At 44.4% G+C, this 22,584-nt stretch overlaps 1 long non-coding RNA gene and 1 pseudogene across 1 annotated transcript; both read left to right on the top strand.

Moving 5' to 3' along the window:
• The window catches only part of LOC111954780 (elongator complex protein 2-like), a 60,187-nt pseudogene extending 51,473 nt beyond the window's left edge, over positions 1-8,714 (top strand).
• Positions 8,715-16,976: 8,262 nt separating this feature from the next.
• LOC111954905 (uncharacterized) lies at positions 16,977-22,584 on the top strand. The gene is made up of 3 exons (XR_002876046.2): positions 16,977-17,435; positions 18,542-18,677; positions 21,887-22,584. It is a non-coding gene; the product is annotated as an uncharacterized lncRNA (long non-coding RNA).

Raw genomic sequence — 22,584 nt, 5'->3', positions numbered from 1 at the left:
CTTCACAGAGTTATAGCTGGGTGGTTCAAACATAGCTTAATGATCCACAGAGTTTTCCTTAAGCACACACACAGACATTCCTTTCTAACCCCTCCCTAACAAATAATCCCAATGGTTAAGTTTTTGGATAGAATAATTTAATAATTTATCTTAACCCTTGATAAAATATTCTAACAGAGAATGGTAAGGATAGAGGGACCACTGAATGGTGCCTAATCCAGGCAAATCCTTGAAGAGAACAAGCTTCAGAGTGGAAATTACCTTATACTGGGGCGAAGATTTATGTTCCAACAGGACAATAAGCCCAAGCATACAACCAAAGCAATGCTGGAATAGCTTCAGAACAGGAATGTGAAAGTCATTGAGTGGTCCAGCCAAAGCCCAGAATTGAATCCCATTTGGAAATCTGTTTAAAGACTTGAAAATTGCTGTTCACCGCCACTCCCCATTTAACTTAAGAGCTTGAAAAAATCTGCAAGGAAGAATGGGAGAAAATCCCCAAATCCAGATGTGCAAAAGCTGATGCAGACATACCCAAGATGACTCAAAGTAGGTGCTTCTACAAAGTATTATCTTGGGTGTGAATACCTATGTCAATTATATTTTTTCATTTTCAATAAATGTGCATTTCTAAAAAAAAATCCACTTTGTCATTATGGGGTATTGTGTGTAGATGGGTGAGAAAACAAATAAATGTCATCCATTTTGAATTCAGGCTGTGACGCAAAAAAAAAGTGGAATAAGTGAAGGGGTATTAGTACTTTCTGAAGTCACTGTAGATGATTACAGAGTTATGATATTGATGACTCTAGGCTACTGAGCTGTATGTTTGTGTGCGCACGTGTGTGTGTGTGTGTGTGTTTCTGTACAGAGCGAAGTTATACTATTGATGACTAGGCTACAGGGCTACTTGTGTGTGTTCGTAGAGGGCTATGGGGAGAGGGAAATGACGCAGACAGAGTTGTTAACAGTATAATGAGTTAACAGAATAATGCCATGTCTCTGATTCACTACTAGAGGGGGTAAAGGGAGGGAACAATTAGGGAGACACGGGAAGCCTGGGACAAATTCAAAAAGAGGGGGAACGAGGCTTTCAATTTCATGTGTAATGAAGGAGAGGATGAGTTGCGTAAGTGGTTGTGTCCCAAATGGCAACCTATTCCCAAAATAGTGCACTATTTTTGACCAGGGCCTGTCGGACTATAAAGGGAATAGGGTGTCATTTGGGACACATTGTGTCTGAAGGAGAAGATGGTGAAGTTATCTTGCTATGGGTTGAGAATGAGAGCGGGGTACATTTGATTCTCATTTCGCAGCACCTCTCAAAGCTAACAGACGTTGAAAATTCGGAGATGAAGCCTTGTTCAAAATAGCTTTTCAGAAATCGCAAGTTGAGGGTTACATATTGGAGCTAAATGCTAACGATGAGCACTGTGCAGAAAATGAGAGAACATTGTCTTGAGGCGGTCAATTCTGTTCTTCATTCTGTTTCGTGTCTCCAGTGTGTCTCTCGTCTTTAATTCCCTTTTTCTTTTTTTACTCCCTCCCTGCTTAACATCAGGGGGGTTGTTAAACAAGAAAATCACAACAGCCAGCCACTTAGATACAATCTTCATTTAGTCAATTGGAAAATGGTTCCCATTTATTTTTATTTTAAAACAAGCGAATGTTGAATATGTTGAGTAGTTATGTAAGGATTGTGAAATTGACTTTGTTATTTTGTGTGTGTGTGTGTGTCTGTGTGCTCGGTATCCACAGAGCTCCCTCCAGAGGACCACCTGCTCCAAAATACACTATGGCCTGATGTCCAAAAACTGTAAGTGTCTCATGATCCTTCTAACGAGTCCTTTCCATCCTCATACGCACGCGTGCACACACAATAAACCTCATAATTTTTTGTGTTACTATTTTCTTTTCATCGATATGTTTATTTTCCTACTTTTTAGTTGGGAAAGTGCTCGTAAGTAAGCATTTCACTGTAAAGTTTACACTAGTTGTATTTGGCGCATGTGACAAAAACAATTTTATTTTATTTGACACTCATTTTCTATTTCAATGGCTGCGTTTTCACAGGCAGCCTAATTCTGATATTTTTCCAGTAATTGGTCTTTTGACCAATCAGATGAACTCTTTTGCCAAAAGACCAGATTTGGCCTGCCTGTGTAAAGGCAGCCAATGTCAGAGAGTACAACTTTTGCATCCGCTTTATCAACTACAGAATCAGATGGGGCTTGACAGAAAGAGTTTTAGCACTGTTTCCTACTGTATTGGAATGCATACGAGGTATGTGTGATTTCAATCTTTTGTGAGCGATAACATTTTGACTAGTTTCTCATATTTATAGAATTATTATAAAAAAAGCCCTGTGAGGATTAATGTGTCTGAAAATGTTGTTTCTAAACCCCCTTCAGATACAGCCATCCCCCATGCCCCATGAGCCTCTTCTCTCCCCAGCAGAATATATCGCTTCCATTTGTGCCTAATGTTAAATCCATTTACCAGTCAATCCTGCATTAACATGCCATCATACAACTATTGTGTTTTTGAATAGCACTTTTCTTACTCCCATTTGGCAAGGAATGCATTGTATAATTGGACGCATAATAGCAACATAAAAATAGATAAGTTCCTTATTATTTTTGCGGTACAATGATTTTGTGGTGGTGTATCTATTTTGAGTATATTTCTGAATATGAAATGTTTAGGTTTGATAGGATGAGGGGAAGAGATGTTCCTCCCACCAGGCTGATAATCTATGGTTTGGTGTTTGCTGACCATTAAAACATCATGCACCGATATTGCATTTTTGGCCAATACCGATATCCGATATTTTCCTTCCCAAAAACCCAGATACCGATAACCGATATAAACAATTTGAGAGGCCTTAAGCATTCTAGTACAGTTAAATAGTTAACACTGTCACAGGCCGGCTCATAGCCTGTGGCAAAAATGAGGGGACACGAACAACAGGTATAGGCCAATCAAAAAGGTTCTTTATTATAAACCAAAAACTTAACTTTAAACAAAGAAAAAGGAATGAGGTGTGAAAGTATCATAATGTAGGGTGTATGTAAAGTGCAGGGATGCGTGAATCTGTGTGTGTGAATATGAGTGAAAACTACGTAAAACTACAAAGGAACAAACAAAACAGGATCATACCTGGAGGAGCAGAGAGAGAGAGACAAAAGTGGTTAGTGAAGCAGCTTAAATACCCTGAGCCCAGGTGGCTCCAATCACTAACGACCCTCCTCTGCCTGCAGGAGGAACCCAGAGGAGGGGCCCCCGTGACAAACACCACACAACACACACACACACACACACACACTAGCCACAACGACTCAAACCCACAACTCACAGCAGACATCACTTCACACCACACAGCCACACCAAACACTCACCACACCCGGTTACGTAAAGCACACACACACAGAGCGGCTGGTTAACGTGTACTGGATCTCCGTGCCACTGGAGGCGTCACTATCAGTCCCTGGTTTCGATTCCCAGGCAGTATACAATATCTGGCGTGGATTGGGTGAGTCCCAGCGCACAGATTGGCCCAGTGTGTTCATGTTTTTCAAGAAGTTCAAACAATGTTCTCAATCTGCCATTGACATGGCAGCAGCAGTATGAAGAACCAGCACCAATCTTGAGCATGCAATAACGGCTATCTCAGTATGAAATTCCTCGTCGACACCACTGATGCTGTCAGTACCTCAGCATGCTACATGGGGCTCTGAATCGTGGTCCAAATGTCAAGACTCGTGAAGGCTAATATGGCAATTCGACGTGCCGATACTAGCAAAGTAGCTCATGGATGTGTTTCAAAATACTGTGTACACTCCGGTCGGCGCAACATCTGAAAAATAGCGCCCTACTTATGTAGTGTGGTACGTCCGTGCTACGGATCTCAGATATCGGCCGAAAGCCAACATCATCTCACGACAGACAGAGAACGGTTGATTGTCAAGGGGCAATCGCAAGCTTCTGCTTAATATTGGCATTAAGATGGACGATTTCCCTTTGAGTTGTCTCGCTGAAATGTTCTACGTCTTTCAAGATGACTGCTGGACTGACTTGTTTGAGTTGTTGGAATAAGTGTGCGCTGTACCATGTCTTAGTTCTGTCTTTTGTTCTGTTGGTAGCACTGTATTATTTCGTGGCGTCATTACGACTCATCTACCTATGTTAATAATAGGTATCACGTCAGCGTTGACATTGGTTTTGCACAAATCGACCGTTGAAAGCTCAGACATCAGGGCGATGCTAAATGTGGACATCTTTTGAGTCTAATATCGTCGGTTAGTTCTGGATATGCTCCTCCTCGATATATGCGTGCATCCTAACATCACGTTGTTTTTCAGCAAAACTGAAAGCATTTAGAGGTTGAAAATTACCATGCTTAATCACTGTGTGTGTGTGTGAGTTTGTGTGTGTGTGTGTGTGTGTGTGTGTGTGTGTGTGTGTGTGTGTGTGTGTGTGGTGTGTGTGGTGTGTGGTGTGTGGTGTGTGTGTGGTGTGGTGTGTGTGTGTGTGTGTTTTAATTCCAGTCTAAATATCTCCAGCAGTTTAAGGTATCTGTGTTTTCTTAAGCTTTCCAGCCATTATGGGGCCATCTCCATAATGCCAGACAGAAAACCTTCCACTCTCTGAGTTGTGTTCCAAATGTCACCCTAATCCATATGGATCCTAGTTAAAAGTAGTGCACTACATCGGGATTAGGGTGCCATTTGGGACTTTGCTTCTGTTCCAAATGCATCTGTTTAGAACCTGGCAGCTCTGACACGAGAAGTGAGATTCTACTGAGATTGTTAGATGCAGCATTTTAAGTATTTCAGGACGATTGTTTGTGCTTCAAGTTTGACTACTTGGCTTTTATAACTGTCTTATCAATGACTGAGCTCTCATCACTCCTCCTCTTCCCTCCTTCCATTCCCTCTTCTCTCTCTCTTTATTGTTCTCTCTTTCATTTGTCATCTCCCTCCCTCCATCTCTCCCTGCCTCGGTCCCTCTCTCCAGGTACGGACACGGCTTTGAGATGTTCTGTCTAGCGTCTGACAGCGCGACAATGGTGGTGGCGTCTGCATATAAGGTAACGTGATAAGTGGGGGGGCCAAAAGCTACATGACAACCTGAAACTACCACATATGCACGCACGCACGCACACACACACACACACACACACACACACACACACACACACACACACACCTCAGATCCTTCCTTGTCACAACACAACTGATTGGCTCAAACGCATTAGAAGGAAAGAAATTCCACAAATAAAATTTTAACAAGACACACCTGTTAATTTAAATGCATTCCAGGTGATTACCTCATGAAGCTGGTTGAGAGAATGCCAAGAGTGTGCAAAGCTGTCATCATGGCAAAGGGTGGAATCTAAAATCTAAAATCTATATTTTTTTGTTTAACACTTTTTTGCCTACTACATGATTCCATATGTGTTATTTCATAGTTTTGATGTCTTCACTATTATTCTACAATGTAGAAAATAGTAAAAATAAAGAAAAGCCATTGAATGAGTAGGTGTGTCCAAACTATTGACTGTTACTGTAAATATACTGAACAAAAATATAAATGCAACATGCAACAACCCGTCGTCCGGGTTAGGGGAGGGTTTCGCCGGCCGGGATGTCCTTGTCCCATCGCGCTCTAGCGACTCCTTGCGGCGGGCCAGGCGCATGCATGCTGACTTCGGTAGCCAGTACGACACATTGTTGCGGCTGGCTTCCGGGTTAAGCGAGCAGTGTGTCAAGAAGATGTGCGGCTTGGTGGGGTCATGTATCGGGGGCGCATGGTTCTCAACCTTCACTTCTCCGAAGTCCGTACGGGAGTTGCAGCGATGGGACAAAACTGTAACTACCAGTTGGATATCACGAAATTAGGGAGAAAAAGGGGTAAAAAGTACCGCCCAAAAATGTTTTAAAAAATAAAATAAAAAATGGGCCTCACAATGAGCCTCATGATTTCGTCACGGTATTTTTGTGCATTCAAATTGCCATCAATAAAATGCAGTTGTGTTCGTTGTCCTTAGCTTATGCCTGCCCATACCATAACCCCACTGCCACCATGGGGCACTCTGTTCATAACGTTAACATTGGCAAACTGCTCACCACCATGGGGAACTCTGCGGTTGTGAGGCTGGTTGGACGTACTGTAAAATTCTCTAAAACAATGTTGGAGGCAGCGTATGGTAGAGAAATTAACATTCAATTCTCTGGCAACAGTTCTGGGGGTTATTCATGCAGTCAGCATGCCAATTGCACGCTCCCTTGACATCTGTGGCATTGTGTTGTGTGACCAAACTGCACATTTTAGAGTGGCCTTTTATTGTCCCCAGCACAAGATGCACCTGTGTAATGATCATGCTGTTTAATCAACATCTTGATATGCCACACCTGTCAAGTGGATTGATTATCTTCGCCAAGGAGAAATGCTCAATAACAGGGATGTAAACAAATGAGTGCACCACATTTTAGAGAAATAAGCCTTTTGTGCGTATGGAACATTTCTGGGATCATTTATTTCAGGGACCATTTATATTTATATTTTTTCAGTATGAGAAACACTGTGTTTATGAATGACTGAAAAACACACGTCTGTTTTTAATTGTTAATGTCAGTGGCAGTTTGGCTGCACATAGCTCTGTGACACAAAAAACGACAAACGTGAACGGATGACACAGACAGACACTATGATGGTTGGAGTATGTTGTTATACAATACAGCTGTCCTGGCCTGGTCTGCAGTGCAGCTTAGCCGCACTGACACGGACACATCACTCAGACACACACACACAGCCACAAATCACTCAGGGCCCTGTGAAGGGAAGCACATTCTCCCTGTCCCCTGCCAAGAACCTCCCTGTCGCTGCCATCCCTCATCACTCCTTCGCACACACAACACGCACGCACGCACGCACACACACACCACACACACACACACACACACACACACACACACACACACACAACACACACACACAACACACCCACACACACACACACACACACAACACACACACACACACACACCACACACACCACACACACACACACCACACACACAACAAACACACACACACACACACACACACGAAGATACACAAATACACAGAACAGACAGACAGACAGACAGACAGACAGACAGACAGACAGACAGACAGACAGACAGACATGGCCAGGGTTACTGTCTGCTCTACTGTCAGTTTGCCTTGGCCAGGCGTAGCGCTAGTGCTCTGGGCAACGGGTACACACACACACACACAAAATATGACTACACACACACAAGCACAATTGGGCATGCACACACTGAAAGAGACACACAAATATACACATAGACAGATAGATGGACACACACACGTTAGCAAACAAAGGAAGGCAGATGTCACGTGTCCTGGGTGGTCTAGTGGGCAATCAAATTCAATCAATCAAATGTATTTATAAAGCCCTTTTTACATCAGCCGATGTCACAAAGTGCTTATACAGAAACACAGCCTAAAACCCCAAACAACAAGCAATGCAGATGTAGAAGCATGGTGGCTATGAAAAACTCCCATGAAAAGCAGTAACCAAGGAAGAAACCTGGAGAGGAACCAGGCTATGAGGGGTGGCCAGTCCTCTTCTGGCTGTGCCGGGTGGAGATTATAACAGAACATAGTCAAGATGTTCAAATGTTCATAAATTACCAGCATGGTCAAATAATAATAATTACAGTGGTTGTAGAGGGTGCAACAGGTCAGCACCTCAGGGGTAAATGTCAGTTGGCCTTTCATAGCCGATCATTCAGAGATAGAGACAGCAGGTGCGGTAGAGAGAGAGAGTCGAAAACAGCAGGTCCGGGACAAGGTAGCACATCCGGTGAACAGGTCAGGGTTCCATAGCCACAGGCAGAACAGTTGAAACTGGAGCAGCAGCACAACCAGGTGGACTGCTGACAGCAAGGAGTCATCAGGCCAGGTAGTCCTGAGGCATTTCCCCAGGGCTCAGGTCCTCCGAGAGAAGAGAGAAAAAGAGAAAGAGAGAGCAGGTTTGCTGTGGTTTCCAATTCGGCCCATTATCTTTCCTACTCTCTGTCCTTTATATTAAAAACCATAGGCCAACAGAATGTAAACAAATATATTTTGTATTATTATTACGCCAGTAGACTAGACCAGGGTTGCTAGTACATGTTTAAGTCAAAGCTTAAAATAAGTTTTCACCAAACACAGGGCAACTAGAACAGTGTGGGACCTAAGTTGGGGAAAGCCGAACTTTATGCAAATACTCGCCGATATCGCGGCACGATTGACCAATCAAAGCTCACTGTAGCTTGCAGTCTCTACTGGAATTGTAATTGTTGATAACATGCGCTACCTAGCACTGCTTCTCTTCTCTGGTTCTAGGCCTCGGGGCTGAGCACGCAGCCATGCTGCTCTGGAGCACCACCTACTGGCGCCAGCTGCAGGTGCTACCCTGCCGCAGACTCACCGTCACTCAGATGGCCTTCTCCCCCAACAGACACTTCCTATTGGCCGTGTCCCGGGACCTGGTCGCTATGGAGACGGGACAACCCCGCTGTTACCCGTACAGACACAGGTGAGCTGAGGGGTCATGTCGTGTCATGTCTGTATCCTTCGTTGTTGATTTAAAAAAAAAATTGGTCACATAATTTTTGTTTTAATTTTGTTTTCTCCGTGCTTTAGGAGTTAGTTTAGGTTAATATCAAGGTTTTAAGCAGCCAAGAGCTAGTTTTGTTCAAGTTAACCTAGGGATAGTTCAAATCAAATTAATCGTATAAAATGTTATTAGTCACATGCGCTGAATACAACAGGTGTAGACCTTACAGTGAAATGCTTAATTACGAGCCCCTAACCGACAGAGCAGTTTAAAAAAATACAGATATGAATAAGAGATAAAAGTAACAAGTAATTAAAGAGCAGCAGTAAAAAATAACTATATATACAGGGGGGTGCCAGTACAGAGTCAATGTGCGGGGGGCACTGGTTAGTCGAGGTAGTATGTACTTGTAGGTAGAGTTAATTAAAGTGACTATGCATAGATGACAACAGAGAGTGGCAGTGGTGTGGAGAGGGGGGGGGGGGGGATGCAAATAGTCTGGGTAGCCATTTGACTAGATGTTCAGGAGTCTTATGGCTTGGGGGTAGAAGCTGTTTAGAAGCCTCTTGGACCTAGACCTGGCGCTCCGGTACCTCTTTCCGTGTGGTAGTCTATGAACAGTCTATGACTAGGGTGGCTGGAGTCTTTGACCATTTTTAGGGCCTTCCTCTGACATCGCCTTGTATAGAGGTCCAGGATGGCAGGAAGCTTGGCCCCAGTGATGTACTGGGCCGTTCGCACTACCCTCTGTAGTGCCTTGCGGTCGGAGGCCGAGCAGTTGCCATACCAGGCAGTGATGCTACCAATCAGGATGCTCTCGATGGTGCAGCTGTAGAACCTTTTGAGGATCTGGGAACCCATGCCAAATCTTTTCAGTCTCCTGAGGGGGAATAGGTTTTGTTGTGCCCGCTTCACGACTGTCATGCTGTGTTTGAACCATGTTAGTTTGTTGGTGATGTGGACACCAAGGAACTTCAAGCTCTCAAACTGCTCCACTGCAGCACCGTCGATGAGAATGGGGGCATGCTCGGTCCTCTTTTTCCTGTAGTCCACAATCATCTGCTTTGTCTTGATCACGTTGAGGGAGAGGTTGTTGTCCTGGCACCACACGGCCAGGTCTCTGACCTCCTCCCTATAGGCTGTCTCGTTGTTGTCGGTGATCAGGTCTACACACTGTGGTGTCAGTCGTGCCTGGCAGTGCAGTCATGAGTGAACAGGGAGTACAGGAGGGGACTGAGCACACACCCCTGAGGGGCCCCTGTGTTGAGGATCAGCGTGGCGGATGTGTTGTTACCTACCCTTACCACCTGAGGGCGGCCCGTCAGGAAGTCCAGTTGCAGAGGGAGGTGTTAGTCCCAGGGTCCTTAGCTTATTGATGAGCTTTGAGGGCACTATGGTGTTGAACGCTGAGCTGTAGTCAATGAATAGCATTCTCACATAAACAGCCAAAAAAATAAACGTCCTTGCACTGTCAACTGCGTTTATTTTCAGCAAACTTAACGTGTAAATATTTGTATGAACAAAACAAGATTCAACAATTGGGACATAAACTGAACAAGTTCCGCAGACATGTGACTAACAGAAATTGAATAATGTGTCTCTGAACAAAGGGGGGGTCAAAATCAAAAGTAACCGTTAGTATCGGGTGTGGCCAACAGCTGCATTAAGTACTGCAGTGCATCTCCTTCTCATGGACTGCACCGGATTTGCCAGTTCTTACTTTGAGATGTTACCCCACTCTTCCACCAAGGCATCTGCAGTTCCCGAACATTTCTAGGGGGAATGGCCCTAGCCCTCACCCTCCGATCCAACAGGTCCCAGACGTGCTCAATGGGATTGAGAATCGGGCTCTTCGCTGGCCATGGCAGAACACTGACATTCGTGTCTTCCAGGAAATCACGCACAGAACGAACAATATGGCTGGTGGCATTGTCACGCTGGAGGGTCATGTCAGGATGAGCCTGCAGGAAGGGTACCACATGATGGAGGAGGATGTCTTCCCTGTAATGCACAGCATTGAGATTGCCTGCAATGACAACAAGCTCAGTCCGATGATGCTGTGACACACCGCTGCAGACCATGACGGACCCTCCACCTCCAAATCGATCCCGCTCCAGAGTACAGGCCTCAGTGTAACGCTCATTCCTTCGACGATAAACGCAAATCCGACCATCACCCCTGGTGAGACAAAATTGTGACTCGTCAGTGAACAACACTTTTTGCCAGTCCTGTCTGGTCCAGCGACGGTGGGTTTGTGCCTATAGGCGACGTTGTTGCCGGTGATGTCTGGTGAGGACCTGCCTTACAACAGGCCTATAAGCCCTCAGTCCAGCCTCTCTCAGCCTATTGCGGACAGTCTGAGCACTGATGGAGGGATTGTGCATTTCTGGTGTAACTCGGGCAGTTGTTGTTGCCATCCTGTACCTGTCCCGCAGGTGTGATGTTCGGATGTACCGATCCTGTGTAGGTGTTGTTACACGTGGTCTGCCGTGTACTGCGAGGACGATCAGCTCTCCGTCCTGTCTCCCTGTAGCGCTGTCTTAGGCGTCTCACAGTACTGGGTGTAGGGGATACAGACATTGCAATGTATTGCCCTGGCAATACGGACATTGCAATGTATTGCCCTGGCCACATCTGCAGTCCTCATGCCTCCTTGCAGCATGCCTAAGGCACGTACACGCATATGAGCAGGGCATCTTTCTTTTTGTATTTTTCAGAGTCAGTAGAAAGGCCCCTTTAGTGTCCTAAGTTTTCATAACTGTGACCTTAATTGCCTACCATCTGTAAGCTGTGTCATGACGTGGCCCTCTTTGGATATAGGAAGCACCAACTCTCTCTCTCTCACCACCTCTCACCACCTCTTTCTTCCCCCTACACCCAGGCTCTGTTATCTCAAGTCGTAAATTCCTAGAGGAGACGCTCTCCTCATGACCAGGCAGTATAGTCAGAGAGAGTTTCACAGTAGAACAAAGGAACTTCTTCTACATCACAGAACTTGAGAACTGAGCAATATCCATGTTTTGGAGAATGTGTAAACGGTCGGTGGAGAATCCAGCTAGACCGGTCCATTTTGTCTAAGGTTTGTGACCTCATGAGAGACAATACAGCCACATTACCATAACTGTTTATACAAGAGTCTCCGTTAGGAGATTTGCATCTAATTATTGTATAAAATGAATGAGTAAAGATGAAACTATTTGTGAAATTATGTAATGTGATTTTAAACTGTTTAATAAAAGAGAATCCAATTCCCTTTAAAGTTTAACTAAATCATTGGCCCGCCACATGAGCACAGACATTGATCTGGCATCATGGGACAGCCCCTTTGTACTGTTACGAATATAACCCCCACTTGGAGGAATACCAAGCCGCCATACCGGTTTAGCCCACTAGGGAACATCCCCTATCATTTCCTTGTAACCATACCTACTGTTTGTTTGTTTGTTATGCATTTCTGTGATTATTTAGTTTGTAAGTAAATAAATGATTAAGACAATTGATGTATGGATGATTCATAGCAAAGACTGGGTTCCTGCAGATAAACAACAATTTACGACTTTTGGAATAATTCATTAATTAGAAGACTAATTGAGCAGATATTAAAATATCTGAAAAGTTATATTAGGAAAATTATAACTTTGTAATCTGAAGATTTTCCTTGGTGCCCCAACTTCCTAGTTAATTACATTTACATGATTAGTTTAATCACGTAATAATAATTACAGAGAATTGATTTGATAAAATAACAGTCTTCACTTTAATGATGCCAAATACACGACAGCTGTTGGTGTCTTAACTTTTCTGCGCTACGGATCCCTTTTACAGGATCATTTTCCTAAACAACCGCTGATTTGCAGGGCGCAAAATATTACTAAAAATATTTATAATCATGCAATCACAAGTGAAATATACCAAAACACAGCTTAGCTTGTTGTTAATCCACCTATCGTGCCAGATTTAGAAAATATGCTTTGCGACGAAAGCAATCTAAGCTTTTGTGAGTGTATCAATCAATGCTAGAACAGCTAGCCCCAAATTGCATGGTCACGAAAGTCAGAAAAGCAATACAATTAATCGCTTACCTTTGATAATCTTCGGATGTTTGCACTCACGAGACTCCCAGTTACACAATAAATGTTATTTTTGTTCGATAAATATTACTTTTATAACAAAAAAAACGCCATTTGGGTTGCGCGTTATGTTCAGAAAACTACAGCCTCGTTCCGGTCCTGAAAGCCAGAAGAAAATTCCCAAACGTATCAGATTCAAAAATATTACTAAAAATATTTATAATCATGCAATCACAAGTGAAATATACCAAAACACAGCTTAGCTTGTTGTTAATCCACCTATCGTGCCAGATTTAGAAAATATGCTTTGCGACGAAAGCAATCTAAGCTTTTGTGAGTGTATCAATCAATGCTAGAACAGTTAGCCTTATATTAGCTTGGTTAGCTTGGTCACGAAAGTCAGAAAAGCAATTAAATTAATCGCTTACCTTTGATAATCTTCGGATGTTTGCACTCAGGAGACTCCCAGTTACACAACAAATGTTCTTTTTGTTTGATAAATATTACTTTTTTAACAAAAAAACGCCATTTGGGTTGCGCGTTACGTTCAGAAAACCAAAGTCTCGTTCCGTTCGACGAAAATTCCAAAAAGTATCCGTAATGGTCGTAGAAACATGTAAAATATTTTTTATAATCAATCCTCAGGTTGTTTTTAACAAACATAATCGATAATATTTAAACCGGACCGTAACCTACTCAATAAGAGAGAAAAAGAAAATGGAGCGCTACCCTCTCTAATCTGAGGACACCTGACTACTTTTGAAAAATCTTGCCCATTTTTCAAAATAAAAGCCTGAAACTATGTCTAAAGCCTGGTCACAGCCTGAGGAAGCCATTGGAAAAGGAATCTGGTTGATACCCCTTTAAATGGAAGAAAGACGGGCCAGGAAACACAGATTTCTATTTAAAAATATCACTTCCGGGTTAGATTTTCTCAGGTTTTCGCCTGCAGAATCAGTTTTGTTATACTCACAGACAATATTTTGACAATTTTGGAAACTTTGGAGTGTTTTCTATCCTAATCTGTAAATTATATGCATATTCTACGATCTGGACCTGAGAAATAGTCTGTTTACCTTTAAAATATATATTTAAAAAATCTGACCCCTAGCGTCAAGAGGTTATGACCGTTCCACAGGTGCATGTTCATTAATTGTTTATGGTTTACTGAACAGGCATGGGAAATAGTGTTTAAACCCTTTACATTGAAGATCTGTGAAGTTATTTTGATTTTTACGAATTATCTTTGAAAGACAGGGTCCTGAAAAAGGGACGTTTCTTTTTTTGCTGAGTTTAGGTGTTCCTTTTGTCCAGGTGGGAAAGGGCAGTGTGAAGTGCAATAGAGACTGTGGATCTGTTGGGAAGGTATGCAAATTGGAGTGGGTCTAGGGTTTCTGGGATGATGGTGTTGATGTAAGCCATGACCAGACTTTCAAAGCACTTCATGGCTACGGACGTGAGTGCTACGGGTCGGTAGTCATTTGGACAGGTTACCTTAGTGTTCTTGGGCACAGGCACTATGGTGGTCTGCTTAAAACATGTTGGTATTACAGACTCGGACAGGGAGAGGTTGAAAATGTCAGTGAAGACACTTGCAAGTTGGTCAGCGCATGCTCGCAGTACACGTCCTGGTAATCCGTCTGGCCCTGGGGCCTTGTGAATGTTGACCTCTCTAAAGGTCTTACTCACACCGGCTGCAGAGAGCGTGATCACACAGTCTTCCGGTACAGCTGGTGCTCTCATGCCTGTTTCAGTGTTATTTGCCTCGAAGCGAGCATAGAAGTAGTTTAGCAAGTCCGGTAGGCTCGTGTCGCTGGGCAGCTCTCAGCTGTGATTCCCTTTGTAGTCTGTAATGGTTTGCAGGCCCTGCCACATCCTACGAGCATCAGAGCTGGTGTAGTACGACTCGATCTTAGTCCTGTATTGACGCTTTGCCTGTTTGATGTTTCGTCGGATGGGATAGCAGGATATCTTATAAGCTTCCGGGTTAGAGTCCCGCTCCTTGAAAGTGGCAGCTCTAGCCTTTAGCTCAGTGCGGATGCTGCCTGTAATCCATGGCTTCTGGTTGGGGTATGTACGTACGGTCACTGTGGGACGATGTCATCGATGCACTTATTGATGAAGCCAATGACAGATGTGGTGTACCCCTCAATGTCTTTGGAGGAATCCCAGAACATATTCCAGTCTGTGCTAGCAAAACAGTGCTGTAGCTTAGCATCTGCTTCATCTGACCACTTTTTTATTGATCTAGTCACTGGTGCTTCCTGACTAAATTTTTGCTTGTAAGCAGAAATCAGGAGGATGGAATTATGGTCAGATTTGCCAAATGGAGGGCGAGGGAGAGCTTTGTATGCATCTCTGTGTGTGGAGTATAGGTAGTCCAGAGTTATTTTCCCTCTGGTTGCACATTTAACATGCTGATAGAAATCTGGTAAAACTGATTTAAGTTTCCCTGCATTAAAGTCCCCGGCTACTAGGAGCGCCGCCTCTGGGTGAGCGTTTTCTTGTTTGCTTATGGCGGAATACAGCTCATTCAATGCCATCTTAGTGCCAGCCTCTGACTGTGGTGGTATGTAAACAGCTACAAGGAATATAGATGAAAACTCTCTCGGTAGATAATGTGGTCTGTAGCTTATCATGTGAAACTACCTCAGGTGAGCAATAGCGCGAGACTTCCTTAGATATCGTGCACCAGCTGTTGTTTACAAAAATACATAGACCGCCGCCCCTTGTCTTACCAGACGGCGCTGGTACATCGTATAACCAGCTAGCTGTATGTTGACATTGTCGTCGTTCAGCCACGACTCTGTGAAGCATAAGATGTTACAGTTTTTAATGTCGTGTTGGTGGTTTAATATTCCCAATAACTCGTCCATTTTATTGTCCAAAGATTGCATGTTTGCTAGCAGAATTGAGGGAAGTGGGGGTTTATTTGATCGCCTCCGACTTCTCAGAAGGCAGCCCGCCTTCCGGCCTCTCTTTCTCCACCTCCTCTTCACGCAGATAACTGTGTTCCAGGCCTGTTCCCGAGGGAGCCGTATATCCTCCACCTCGGGCTCGTCAGAGTCGTGAAAGAAGAAAAAGGATTCTGCTAGTCCGTGGTGAGTAATCGCAGTCCTGATGTCTAGAAGTTATTTTCGGTCATAAGAGACGATAGCGGCATCATTATGTACAAAAATTGTTTAAAAAAGAAGTTACAAACAACGCAGGTAAACTAACAAAAAAACACAATCGGTTGGGGGCACGTAAAACGTCTGCTTTGGCGCCATCTTACTATCAAGTGGTATCAATGACCCTGTAGAGATACTTAAATACTCAGACAGGCTAGTACAGGAGAACACAACAAACACAATAGCAGAATGAGCTGAACTACCACATATTTTAAGACTGATGTGTTCCTCTAGCACCATACAACCAACGTCTTCAATCCCCATTTTAACCCAGTCAGGTAAATCACCAGTGATATGGCCCAAACCAGCAGTGCGACTGTTTTTCTTTACCTGAGCCTCGGTGGTTTCCCCTGTGCCTGGTGTACTGGCAGTCTATTCCAGTTGAGCTATGAATTACTCACAGGCTAGCACGCACGCACACACTCACACACACACACACACACACACACACACCACACACACACACACACACACAACACACACACACACCACACACACACACAACCCACACACACACCACCACACACCACACCACACACACCACCACACACACACACACACACACACACACACAACACACACACAACACACACACACACTAGCTTGCAGTGTCCTCCCAGCCCACCAGACCAGGGGAGTTTAGAGAGTGTCAGGTGTGATCAAACGCCCTGCTCTCCCACGCTCCCTGTCCTCCGATGTGGACGTGCTCCCCCCTCTTTCCTCCCTTCCTTGCTCTGTATTAAACCTCCCTCTCTCCCTCGCTTTCCCCTCTCTCCTCGCTCTGTCTGTCCCAAACCTCCTCGCTTGCTCTGTCGGTCTCTCACTCTGTCTCTCTGCTTAACCAGTCCAGACTTGCCAGTCGGGGGGCTGGTAAGCAAAGCCGCCCCTGCCAGGACAGGGAAGGAGAGTGGCTGGAGTTGGAAGTAGAGGAAGACAGGTTTCCCTGAGTTCCAAACTGTGTGTGTGTGTGTGTGTGTGTGTGTGTGTGTGTGTGTGTGTGTGTGTGTGTGTGTTGTGTGTGTGTGTGTGTGTGTGTGTGTGTGTGTGTGTGTGTGTGTGTGTGTGTTGTGTGTGTGTGTGTGTGTGTGTGTGTGTGTGTGTGTGTGTGTGTGATATATGAACAGAAAGACATACAGAGAGACAGAACCAGCCTTATGCTGTCTGTCTAGGTCAGTGTGTATGTGCATGTGCACACTTGTGTGTATGGAGGGGGGCTGATACAGACAGACAGAGACAGACTTAATACGAACAACCTCTAGAGGGGGAAAACACTACTGTGGCTGGCTGCTGGAACTACACAGACAGCAGTGTCTCTCTAGAGGAGTGGCTGCTGGAACTACACTGACAACAGTGTCTCTCTAGAGGGGTGGCTGCTGGAACTACACAGACAACAGTTTCTCTCTAGAGGAGTGGCTGCTGGAACTACACTGACAGCAGTGTGTCTCTCTAGAGGGGTGGCTGCTGGAACTACAGAGACAACAGTGTGTCTCTCTAGAGGGGTGGCTGCTGGAACTACACAGACAACAGTGTCTCTCTAGAGGAGTGACTGCTGGAACTAGAACTAGAACTGGTCGAGACAAGAAGGTAAATATTCTACACCAGAAAAACCTTAGTGTTATTAGCAGAGGTAGCTTGTATTCTCCAGACTTCAACGTCTGTTCACTTAGGTCTGGGCGTGTGTTCACAAAGCGTCTCAGAGAAGAAGTGCTGATCAAGGATCAGTCTTGCCTTTTAAATCATAATGAATAAGAGGGGGGTTCTGAACCTAGATCAGCACTCCTACTCTAAGACCCTTTGTGATACAGGCCCTGAACTCTAGCTTAAGACTCCTTTGACATCAAAACAAGATTCACATTACATTTAATGATGTGCTAATTGCAAGTCAGGATTCAGCCTTTAAAGGTTGTTAGTTACAAATGAGCTCCTCACTTAAGTAAAGGTCACAATGGTAAAGAAAAAGTATTATAATACTGTTCATCGTAGGCTGCGTCCCAAATGGCACCCTATTCCCTTTAGGCTTGACACTCCTGTGAAGGGACGCATTGTGTACGGATTTCTGCTCAGTCTGGACGCAATCAGGCTACCGAAAGTTCATACAGTGGGCTACATCATCAGCACTTTGCCCACAAGTCTCCAGGGACCGAGAAGCACCTTTTTAAATGTTGGTGGAAATACGTTCCTAGCGTGTGAGGAACGTGTTTGCTGGCTTCATAAATGCTAGGTTTATTAAAAAAACAATGTTTTGTTTGGCTGGAGTTATCCTAAACTGTTGTCAATCTCTTTATCTTTGCTAGCTTGCTGGCTAGTTACAGAGGTTAGCCAGTTAGCTACAGTTGTTAACTACTGCCATGACGTTGCTGTTGTGTTATTATCGGATGTAGCACTTTCCACCGTTTGCAGAATGCATACTGGCATTTCAATATAGCGTGGGAAAATGGATTCCGAACACACTACGGACACGGTAGACACATTTAAATGTAGGTGTAGACGCATGACGTGTTCGGAATTCCATGATCACAACTCCATGATCAGAATACAAAAGCTGCATGAACTGTCAAGTCTAGTCCCGGCCTTGTAGTACACTTGTTTTTGAGCAGGGCCTATAGGGAATAGGATGGCATTTGGGACACATGAATGTCCTATGTTAGTATGAAGTGACAGTATCACTTAATTGACATTTTCCTTTACAGGTGATAGTATGGGGTGCCTTGCAGTAGTTCTGAGGCCAGTGTGACCCCTGATGAACCCCCCAGTCATCCAGACCTGTTTCTCCATATTAGATGTAGGAGACTCAGCCACTGCTGTCTCCTTCTGCCTCGACAACAGGTACCATAATACAGCACTTCTTTTCACAATTCCAAATCGACCCCTTGCCTCTTCACCCTAGGCACTACTTTAGATCTGAAATGATTGGATACTGGATATTTACAGTGTAAGCTGTATGCCGGAAATGTATATGCAGCCTATCAGAAGGCAAGAAAGCAGAGGGAAGCTTTAACCTATCGCTTAAACCCTATTGCTTAAAATTATTCATGCCACATGTAGTATGTATGTTGTATGTAGTATGTTCAGTATGCTTCCCTTGTAGCCACCACTTGTCTGTCTGTGGCCTAGTACCCCGCCTTTGAGTTGCAAATGCACTTTATTGCCAGCCAGTTCCTTAAAGTTGCAATATGATGATGTTTCTGTGTTCATTTCTATTTTGTGTGATCTGTTTTTAACTATTTTGTATGTTTATTTTTAACCCTGCCTGCAAACCAAATGTATGTCTGGGGACAAATTTGATTGGTTGAATGTTTCACTGATTGATTGACTGATGCACCTCCAGTCACCTGCTGGCGGAGGGGCTGGGTAGTGGAGACCCACCTGTATTCCCAGGTGGCTTTGAATAGCTGTGTAATTAAGAGTGTCATTGAGGAGGACATACAATCCACAGGCTCATTTTGTGAAGCCCACAGCATCTGGTGTTTCCACTGAGTCATGAAGAGAAGGAAGGGAGATCTATGGTCTGAAGAGAAGGAAGGGACATCTATGGTCTGAAGAGAAGGAAGGGACATCTATGGTCTGAAGAGAAGGAAGGGACATCTATGGTCTNATCTATGGTCTGAAGAGAAGGAAGGGACATCTATGGTCTGAAGAGAAGGAAGGGACATCTATGGTCTGAAGAGAAGGAAGGGACATCTATGGTCTGAAGAGAAGGAAGGGACATCTATGGTTTGAAGAGAAGGGAGATCTATGGTCTGAAGAGAAGGAAGGGACGTCTATGGTCTGAAGAGCCTGTGGAATGTTCTATTAGTGTTCTAATCAAATCAAAATCAAATCAAATGTATTTATATAGCCCTTCTTACATCAGCTGATATATCAAAGTGCTGTACAGAAACCCAGCCTAAAACCCCAAACAGCAAGCAATGCAGGTGTAGAAGCACGGTGGCTAGGAAAAACTCCCTAGAAAGGCCAAAACCTAGGGGGCAACCTAGAGAGGAACCAGGCTATGAGGGGTGGCCAGTCCTCTTCTGGCTGTGCCGGGTGGAGATTATAACAGAACATGGCCAAGATGTTCAAATGTGCATAAATGACCAGCATGGTCAAATAATAGTAATCACAGTGAACAGGTCAGGGTTCCATAGCCGCAGGCAGAACAGTTAAAACTGGAGCAGCAGCACGGCCAGGTGGACTGGGGACAACAAGGAGTAATCATGCCAGGTAGTCCTGAGGCATGGTCCTAGGGCTCAGGTCCTCCGAGAGAGAGAAAGAAAGAAAGAGAGAAAGAGAGAATTAGAGAGAGCATACTTAAATTCACACAGGACACCGGATAAGACAGGAGAAATACTCCAGATATAACAGATTGACCCTAGCCCCCCGACACATAAACTACTGCAGCATAAATACTGGAGGCTGAAACAGGAGGGGTCAGGAGACACTGTGGCCCCATCCGATGATACCCCCGGACAGGGCCAAACAGCTATGGTACCTGCTCTGTAAACGTTTGGATTATTCCTCTACTACTGCAGAACACAACATGGTGTAGCTCAAAATAAACATGTTGACAATGTATACGAGAAAGTCTATTCCCCATCAGCTTTATATATTTAGTATTTTTTGTAATTTTAGACTTTTTGCAAATGTATAAAAAATAAATACAGGAAAACCTTATTTACGTTAGTGTTCAAACCCTTTGATCTCAGATGCATCCTGTTTCCATTGATCATCCTTGAGATGCTTCTACAACTTGATTGGAGTCCACCTGTGGTAAATTCAATTGATTGGACATGATTTGGAAAAGCACACACCTGTCTATATAAGGTCCCATAGTTGAGCATGTCAGAGCAAATACCAAGCCATGACGTCAAAGGAATTGTCCGTATAGCTCTGAGACAGGATTGTGCCGAGGGACAGATCTGGGGAAGGGTACCAAACTGATCAATTGGAGGAGAAGGGCCTTGGTCAGGGAGGTGACCAAGAACCAGATGATCACTCTGACAGAGCTCCAGAGTTCCTCTGTGGAGAAGGGAGAACCTTCCAGAAGTACAACCATCTCTGCAGCACTCCACCATTCAGGCCTTTATGGTAGAGTGGCCAGATGGAAGCCACTCCTCAGTAAAAGGCACATGACAGCCCGCTTGGAGTTTGCCAAAAGGCACCTAAAGACTCTCAGACCATGAGAAACAAGATTCTCTGGTTTGATGAAACCAAGATTGTACTCTTTGGCCTGAATGCCAAGCGTCACGTCTGGAGGAAACCTGGCACCATCCCTACGGTGAATCATGGTGGTGGCAGCATCATGTTGTGGGGATGTTTTTCAGCAGCACAGACTGGGAGACTAGTCAGGATCGAGGAAAAGATGAATGGAGCAAAGTACAGAGAGATCCTTGATGAAAACCTGGGGTGAAGATTCACCTTCCAATAGGACAACGACCCTAAGCACACAGACAAGACGATTCAGGAGTTGCTTCGGGACAAGTCTCTGAATGACATGGAGTGGCCCAGCCAGAGCCCGGACTTGAACCTGTTAAAAAATATCTGGAAAGTCTTGAAAATAGCTGTGCAGCGCTGCTCCCCATCCAACCTGACAGAGCTTGAGAGGATCTGCCGAGAAGAATGGGAGAAACTCCTCAAATACAGGTGTGCCAAACTTGTAGCATCATACCCAAGAAGACTCGAGGCTATAATCACTGCCAAGGGTGCTTCAACAAAGTACTGAATTAAGGGTCTGAATACTTATGTAAATGTGATATTTGAGTATTTAAAAAAATATAAAAATTCTAGAAACCTTTTTTTGCTTTGTCATTATGGGGTATTGTGTATAGATTGATGAGGGGGGAAAACAATTTAATCCATTTTAGAATAAGGCTGTAACGTTACAAAATGTGGAAAAGTGAAGGGGTCTGAATTCTTTCCGAATGCACTGTATTTCCTTGTGCCTAACCATGTCCTTTACATACAGTCTGCTTGAGGGAGACAGAACAACACACTGCTGTACTGCACTATGTCACCACTCTTTGTCTTGTTTCCTTGACAATGCTTCCCCCCTCCAGTCAGAGTCACGCGTTGATAGTGAAGAGGTTGCACTGAGGGCACGCCAGGTCGGCCAGGGGGACGGGGAAGAGGGTGAAGACAGGGTCACAGCAGCAGATAGTTCCTGGGTGCAGCTGGCCAGCGCCGGGGCAGACCACTGTCAAAATCTTCAACATCAACAGACTGGCTGTGTAGCTAGCGTTGGCTCTGGGACATTGACACCATTAGATCGTGGCATCCTGACACTGCTGACTAAGACTGCTGTCTGCCTGGAGAGGAGAGGAGCAGAGCTGGGGCTGGTCGTTCACTGGGTCATTCCATTCCCCCTGTGTGACAGCCAGCCAGCTCGGACAGGAAAGCCAGGCAGGCCAGGTCTGTTGAGCTGCTTTCAGGATGCCCCCAGTCCAGGACTTCTCTGTTTCTCTGGATGGAGCTCTGGTCTTTATGTTGACCCTGCAGTCATCAACTTCTGTACTCTTAAGGTCTTGGACAAGGGATTTTAGGCTCACAGTTTCAGCATACTTTTATGTTGAAATGTATTAATTTGTTAAGGCTCAGTCAAATCATATTTGAAAGTCCTCTGTGTCTTTCATTACCATATGTTCTTTCTTTCTGATGTATTGCTGTCTCTTCATGTCCTTAGAAAATATGACACAGTACTGATACTTTTAATGTAAAAAAAGTAACTTATCTGAATAAAGCTCCTTTTGTAACCATA

The sequence above is a fragment of the Salvelinus sp. IW2-2015 genome, linkage group LG30, assembly GCF_002910315.2.
Source record: "Salvelinus sp. IW2-2015 linkage group LG30, ASM291031v2, whole genome shotgun sequence".
Taxonomy (NCBI): Eukaryota; Metazoa; Chordata; class Actinopteri; order Salmoniformes; family Salmonidae; genus Salvelinus; species Salvelinus sp. IW2-2015.
This window is presented reverse-complemented; position numbering and strand designations above follow the sequence as displayed.